The sequence below is a fragment of the Nannospalax galili genome, unplaced genomic scaffold (genome assembly GCF_000622305.1).
Source record: "Nannospalax galili isolate Female #2095 unplaced genomic scaffold, S.galili_v1.0 scaffold91, whole genome shotgun sequence".
In the NCBI taxonomy this organism is placed as follows: domain Eukaryota; kingdom Metazoa; phylum Chordata; class Mammalia; order Rodentia; family Spalacidae; genus Nannospalax; species Nannospalax galili.
In genome coordinates this window covers 3,346,877-3,354,852 of record NW_008332583.1, presented here as the reverse complement: position 1 = coordinate 3,354,852, position 7,976 = coordinate 3,346,877, and positions in this window count along the sequence as shown.

Below are 7,976 nucleotides of genomic sequence, written 5' to 3'. Positions count from 1 at the left end.
TCTCTTTCTTTAACAATTTAAAATTTTCATTGTAGAGATCTTTGGTGTCTTGGGCAGATTTATTCCAAGATATTTTAATTTTTTTGCATCAATTGTGAATGGGAGCATTTCCCTGTATTCTTTCTCCAGTTGCTTGTTATTGGTATATAGAAAGGCTACTGATTTTTGTAGATTGATTTTATAACCTCCACTATACTGAAAAAGTGCTGATCAGTTCTAGGAGTTTTCTAGTGGAACTTTTGGGATCTCTTAGGTATAGTATCATATCATCTGCAAAAAGTGATAGTTTGACCTCTTCTTTTCCAATTAGTACTCCTTTAATTTCCTTCTTACTGCCCTAGTAAGTAGTTTCAAGCACAATGTTGAAAAGGTGGAGATAGTGGACATCCTTGTCTGCATTTTAATGGGAATGCTCCTAGTTTTTCTCCATTTAGAATGATGTTGGCTCTGGGTTTTTGTTGTATATAACTTTAATTATGTTGACATGTGTTCCCTCCTGTCCAATTCCCTATAGGACTTTGAACATAAATGCATGCTGAATTTTGTCAAAAGGCTTTTCTGCATCTATTGAGATGGCAATGTGGTTTTTGTCTTTGAGTCCATTTGTATGACTAATGATGTTTATTGACTTGCATATTATTGAACCATCTGTGCATCTCTGGGATAAAGCCTACTTGATCATGGTGAATGATCTTTTTGATGTGTGTCTATATACAGTTTGCAAGTATTTTCTTGAAAATTTTTGCATCTGTGTTTATTAAAGATATCAGTCTATAGTTTTCTTTTTTGGTTGTGTCTTTACCTGCTTTGGGTATTAGAATGGTGCTGGCTTCATAGAAGGAATTTGGGATTTCTCCCTCTGTTTCTATCATTTTGAATAATTTAAGTAATATTGGTTGGAGATCTTCTTTAAATGTCTGGTAGAATTCTCCTGTAAATCCATCTAGGCCTGCTCTTTTTAGTTGGGAGGCTTTGTATTACTGTTTCAATTTCCTTATATGTTATGGGTCTGTTTAAATTGTTGATCTCTTCTTGATTTAACTTTGGTGGTTCCCATAATTTCAGATATCCATCCATTTCTTTATACTTTCAGATTTAGTAGCAGATAGGTTTTTAAAATATTCCCTTATAATTCTGGATCTTTTGGGTGTCTGTTCTGATGTTTCCCCTTTAATCTCTGATTTTATTGATTTTGATTTGCTCTTTATTTTGGTTACCTGGGCTAAGGATCTGTCTATCTTGTTTAGCTTTCCAAAGAACCAGCTCTTTGATTTATTGATTCTTTCTATTGTTTTCTGTGTTGCTATTTCATTAATTTCTGCTCTGATGTTTGTTATTTCTTCTCTTCTGCTGGGTTTGGGTTTCATTTGATCTTGCCTTTCCAGTGCCTTGAGTTGCAGTGATCAGTCATTTATTTGGGCTCTTTCTAATTTTTTAATGTAGGCACTTAGAGCTATAAACTTCCCTCTTAGGACTGCTTTTAATGTGTCCCAGAGTTATATGGTGTTGTATTGTCCTTTTCATTGAATTCCAGGAATTCCTTTATTTCTTTCTTAATTTCTCCTTTGACTCACTCATTATTTAGGAGTGTATTGTTCAATCTCCATAAGTTTGTGTAGGGACTAGGGCTTCCTCCAGTGTTGATTTTGAGCTTTATTGCTTTGTGGTCTGATAGAATGCATGGAATTATTTCAATATTTTTGTATTTGTTGAGGTTTGTTTTGTGGTCCAGTATGTGGTCAATTTTTGGAAACGTTCCATGGGGTGCTAAGTAGAAAGTGTATTCTTTGGTGTTTTGGTGGAATAATCAAAAGATGCCTGTTAGGTCCATTTGATGTATGGTATCATTTAATTCAGACACCTCTCTTTTTATTCTTTGTCCAGTTGACCTAATGGAGACAGTTGAGTATTGAAATCCCCTACTATTAATGAGTTGGGGTTAATCTCTATCTCAAAGTCCTGTAGTGTTGTTTTTATGAATTTGGGTGCACCAGAGTTTGGTGCACATATGTTCAGGATTGTAATATCTTCTTGGTTAACTGTTCCTTTGATCAGAATGAAATGACCCTCCTTATCTCTTCTGATTAGTTTTACTTTGAAGTCTATTTTGTCAGACATTAGAATTGCGACCCCTGCTTGTTTCTTAGTGCCACTTGCTTGGAATATCCTTTTCCATCCTTTTACCTTAAGGGAGTGTCTGTCCTTGAAGGCGAGATGGGTTTCTTGAAGACAGCAAAGAGATGGATTTTGTTTCTTAATCCATTCACTTAGCCTGTGTCTTTTGACTGGGGAGTTCAACAACAGTACAAGAGTTTGAGATGCACAATTTAGAATACAAATGGCCACCTCAGCAGGGTGTGCAGCGAAGTTCAAGCCCAAATATAAGGGTACATATCGCCCTGATTTTGCTTTCTGATTCACTTATAAGAAGGGATAAATGGGCAGTGTGTTAAGAATTTGATGTTGGCCCACTGGCAAGTCACTGATGAATACAAGTGAAGAAAATATCACTGTGCTGAGTGGTCTTTTCTATTTATTTCTATTTCATTAGAAGAAAGCATTATTATTCACATTTTTACAGGTACAGAAAACAAAGCTCAAACAGATTAAATGCCTTACCCCAGAGAATAACATCAGAGCTGGTACTGGGTTTCCTCCACCCCCCTCTGGATGTTTATATTATGCCTTTCTCTGCATACCCGATGACATCTTCTCTACAGAACTTCTGGAACCCCATTCCCTTGCCCTTGGCTTCAGTTAGGCTAAGCCATGGTGGTGAGAATCAGAGGAGAAAATAGATTTGGGGGTCCTTATTTCCCACCTCATTACAAAGGCATTGCATCACCTCTCATCATCACAGGAAGGATAGATATAATACAGTAAGACCTTTTGAGAGAGACCATAGCTACAGAACTTTTATTATAGTATATTATTGTAATCACTCTATTTTATCATTGTTGCTAATCTCTTACTATGCCTAATTTAAAAATCAAACTTAATCACATACACCTATATATAATTAAACAACAGGGTTGATGTTATTGGAGATTTAAAGTATCCACTATGGAACCTCAGACTGTGTCCCATACAGATAAGGAAGGATTATGATGATTTTAAAAAATAATGTTAACCTAAGAATTTAACAACAGGGAATTAGATTAGTCAATGAAGGCATTCAAGATAATGAAATACTATGTGATTTTTAAAAACTATATATATTTCATGAATTAAACATATTCACATTTGATCTTAGCCAAAAGGGAAAAAAATAACATGTTTACAATATTACTAATTGAAAAAGAATATTAAGTTGCATATATAATAACACAGCTTTTCTTTTAAAAAATGTCTGAAAAGTGTTTTTAATGCAAATTTAACATAAGGCACATATATAATTAAAAAATTCATACCAGTTACATTTTAAAAATTCAAAAAAGGTGAAATTCATGTAATGAAATTTTTATCACTAAATATATGCTAAAGAATAACATTTCAACCTGCAGTCAACATAAATTAACAATGAGATATATTGATTTCTTTTCTGTAATAAGTCTTAGAAATCTGATGTATAGTTTACACTTACAGCACATGACAACTCATTCTTTTTAAAAATATTTTATTTATTATTTTTATTTTATGTGTATGAGTGTATTGCCTGCATGTATGTGACTGCACCTGTGTTGTTCAATGTCACAGACGTCAGAAGAGGGCTTTGGATTCCTCTGGAACTGGAGTCAAGGACAGTTCATAGCTGCCATATGGGTGCCGGGAATCGAACCTGGGTCCTCTGAAAGAGCAGTCAGAGTTCTTAACCACTGAGCCATCTCTCCAGCCTGGCAAGTCATTCTTACTACATTTTAAATGCTCAAGAGCCACATCTCATTGGTGGCTGAAGGTCTGGAGAGCTTAGGCAGACCTCAAAAGCAGGTGTGAGAAGGAAGCACTTGAGCCTTTTACTTCATTTTCCTTTGGTGCAATTATTTGTAATTTTATTACACATTATTCTGTAACAAGAAAACATTGCTTTTACACTGACAACAGTTTAATTCCAACTCTCGAAGACTTTTTGGTTCCTCTCCTTTGCAATTCACAGACTAAACATTTCCTGGCATTGGAAAAACGCTCTGCTTTCTCGCCCTCCCTTTGCGTTTCCTTCCTTGGATACCTAGTGTTGGCCATTGGGCATGAGTGAGAATCAATTGCTCATCTTTGTCTTCAGAGCAGCTGGGAAGCCAGCCCTGCTCTCCAGTGGTACAGCCTGGAATCTAACAGGATTCACAGCACTGTTTCAGCAGCTCTGATAGCTTATGGAAGGATGTGGAATGGGGCCAGAAACTGCTTAATTTGAGGTTAATTAAATAGTGATGACAAGCCCTAATCTCCAACTTGTCATCAGATTGTAAACACTGATTGCAGCTGCAGCAATCTGCAATAAGCCTATTGAGAGGAATCTTGACCAGAATGAAATGAGCGTGATGTTGGGGGTGGCTTCTGAGACATCCAGGCCTTTAAACCTGGAAAAATGGAGCTCTCAGAGGCTAGCAACGGAAGAGGGAAGGTATTGATCTATTCTTTATACAACACCACCACAAAAAGCATCCCATATACCTGGAGGCTGGAAAAAACAAGATTGGGGGTGGACAATCATCAAACTGAGAACTTGGGAAAATGCAATAGCTCTATCTCTGTTAGCTATGAATGAAGTTTCTATGAAAAAACGTGTGTGAGCCTGCACATGTGCTGAGGCTGTGGAATGGGCACAGCACCATAAGCAGAGTTCACTAGAGAGAGGTCAAAGACAGAGGCTACAGTGTGTCAGGTGCCTACTAGGAGCAGGCATGTCACAAAATTTGTCTGTTAGCTCTCAAAAATGCTTTACATAGTGGGTATTATTTCCTTCATTTTAAAGACTAGAATGCCAAATTTCTATGGAGCACCCTACCTTGTAAGGACATGTAAAAGATGGGTGGAACCCAGACTACCTTCCTCCTGAAAGCTCCAACTTCATAACTTGCCTTGCCCAGCAGTCCTGTAAGACAGGACTGAAGAAGTAGTAAAGGGGAAATTTGAGGCAAGTTCCTGGGGAAAATGGAAAGAAAAAAGGAGTTTAAAAATCATCAAAGGCAGGATTGGAGATGGCTCAGAGATTAAAAGCACTAGCTGATCTTTCAGGGGCCCTGGGTTTGGTTCCCAGCAACCACAGGGCAGCTAACAACCGTTGATAACTCCAATTCCAGAGGATCCAATGCCGTCTTCTGCCCTCTGTGGGCATTGCATAACATGGGTGTACTTAACATATATGCAGGCAAAACGTTCATACACATAAAATAAAAAAAAAATAAATAAATAAAATACTTTTTTTTTTTAAATCACCCAAGGGAAGGATACCTAGCCAGGGAAAATAAATGGCCTAGCAAAAGGATGTTGATGAACGTTTTATTCTAAAAGCACCTCTGAGTGTGCCTTGCATGGCCCCAATTCCATGGAGAATGCTTTCTCATTCTCCCAGACCCAGGCCAGGGCTAATTCTACCTCTGCTGCAAAGGTCTCCCAGGAAGAGAGGAACCTGACATGATATTGAAAAGAAATGAACCAGCCAGAAGATGGACAGCTCAAAGGGTTGGACACCATGTTATAGATTTTGAAGAATAATAATGAAGTTAAAAGAAATAAGTATCTTGATCTGGGCATGGTGGTGCATGCCTTTAATCCCAGCACTTGGGAGGCAGAGGCAGATGGATCTTTGTGAGTTGGAGGCCCGCCTGGTCTACATAGCAAATTTCAGGCCAGCTGGGGCTACAGGGAGACCCTGTCTCAAAAAAAAAAAGACGGGGAAAGAAAAAAGTATCTTAACCTTAAATGAGAAAAAAGTTAAATCATGACAGCTGTTGTCAAATAGTGAACTTTACAGAGTCTAACAAGCCTACTAATAAAAAATATATGTCAAGTGGAAAATTGTGATAATGGTTAAAAATAATGGGAATATTAATGTTATGATTATGTGTAAGATATAGGATTATAATCAATCAAGGAATCGGGGAATCATTTGCAGTTCATTATTAGGAGGAAACTTCAAAACAATAGTCCAGAAATGACCCACATGAGCATGTGCCTCTCCCGGCACTGGAAGTAGCATCTTTAAATTTTTTTTAAAATAATTTTTTGGGGGCTGGAGAGATGGCTCAGTGGTTAAGAACACTGGCTGTTCTTACAGAAGACCCAGGTTCGAATTCCGGCACCCACATGGCAGCTAACAACTGTCCGTAACTCCAGTTCCAGGGGATCCAACAGCCTCTTCTGTCCTCCACAGGCAGTGCACAACATGGGTGAACTTACATACATGCAGGCAATACATGCACACGTAAAATAAAAATTATAAAATAAAATTTTTTAAAAATTATTTTATTTTATTTTATGTGTATGAGTGTATTGCCTGCAGGTGTGCCCATGTCTTGCAATGCCCACAGAGATCAGAAGAGGGCATCAGATCCCCTGGAACTGGAGTTACAGGAGGTTGTTAGCTGCCATGTGGGTGCTGAGAACTGAATCCAGGTCCTCAGCAAAAGCAGTCAGTGCTCTTAACCACTGAGTCATCTCTCCAGCCCCCTGAATATAGCTTTTTAAGTTTCTTCTGATTTTAGGAAACTATGACTCCACATTTTCCACAAAATATTTTCTTAGATAGCACTTAGAATGGGCGACATTGAGTTTGCAGAGAATGAGGAAATCTGTGCAGAGGACAGACATTTTCTGCACATAAACAGGAAGTCAGCAAAAGCAGCCTATTAGGCTGCCGGGCAACCTGCTCTTGTCTCTACATACTCTGACACCTGTGTCTTGTGTTTACTGCTCTGTAGGCTCTCTAGAATAGAGACTGCTGGTCTTGTCCATCACTGGATATCAGGGAATGGCACAGAGCAGGTAGTAAGTACTTGTGAAATGAGCAAATGAATATAGTGTTGAAAGTGCAAACAGGCTCACTTACAGAAACTTACTTGTACTGCGGTGGGCCCTATAATTGAACTTTCATGAATAATTAACAAACATGAAACCAGTCAGTCGGTCACTCGCCTCCTGATTAACAGTCAGTGTCCCTTGTCCAAGCAACCACTTAGTTCCATTAAAAATTAATAATTTTCCACAGAATAAATGTACACTGTACTTGGTACATCTAGGGTTCCACTTTTATAAGCAAAGCAATGAAGTAATGCAGAAAGACTAAGTCTTTTCACTAAAAGAGACCTTCATGAGCTACTCTTCCAAGTCATTATTCATTCACTCCCCATTTCTCTTGTGATTTTTAAAAATATTTAGCCAGGAAAATAGAGTTCTGAAACCAGAGCAAACAATGTAAACAGCTTGTCATAGTGTGCTTCGTGCGCAGGCTGACACCATGTGCTTTTGTTATAGATGTGAGAGGTGTTGCTCCTTTTGTGAAATGAAGGGCACATTAGGGCAGATCAATATGAAACCGAAGCGCTATATGTAAAATGTTAAGGGTCTATTCACTGAAAAATTATGAACTATGCTATAGAACTTTGCCAGGCCAGAGCTAAATTAAATTATTGATCTACACTCATTTTCTCTTTTCTGTGTGACAGTCCCCTAATTTGTATACCATACATTATTGCTCATATAGAAAATGAATCATTTTGTTCTAGGCTCAGCATGTCCAGTGGCTGACAATGCTCTAAAAATTAATTGTCTTCTTGGTACATTCAGAATTATAAATTAAGTTCTGCTTACAGAAACACCTAAACATTCAACATAAAATTTATAAACTTTTAGTACAAACTCAAGGGCAAAAGAAGGCAATTTTCGTGTTTTTTAAGTACAAAGAAAAAATGAAAAGCTATTTTTCTTGACATCATTCTACACACTTTAATGGTCCTTAATACGTTTCATTGATGAGACTAAAATGCATTCACTTGACTTTTTAAAAATTGTATTGCTGAGCAAAGTGATGCAATCAACAC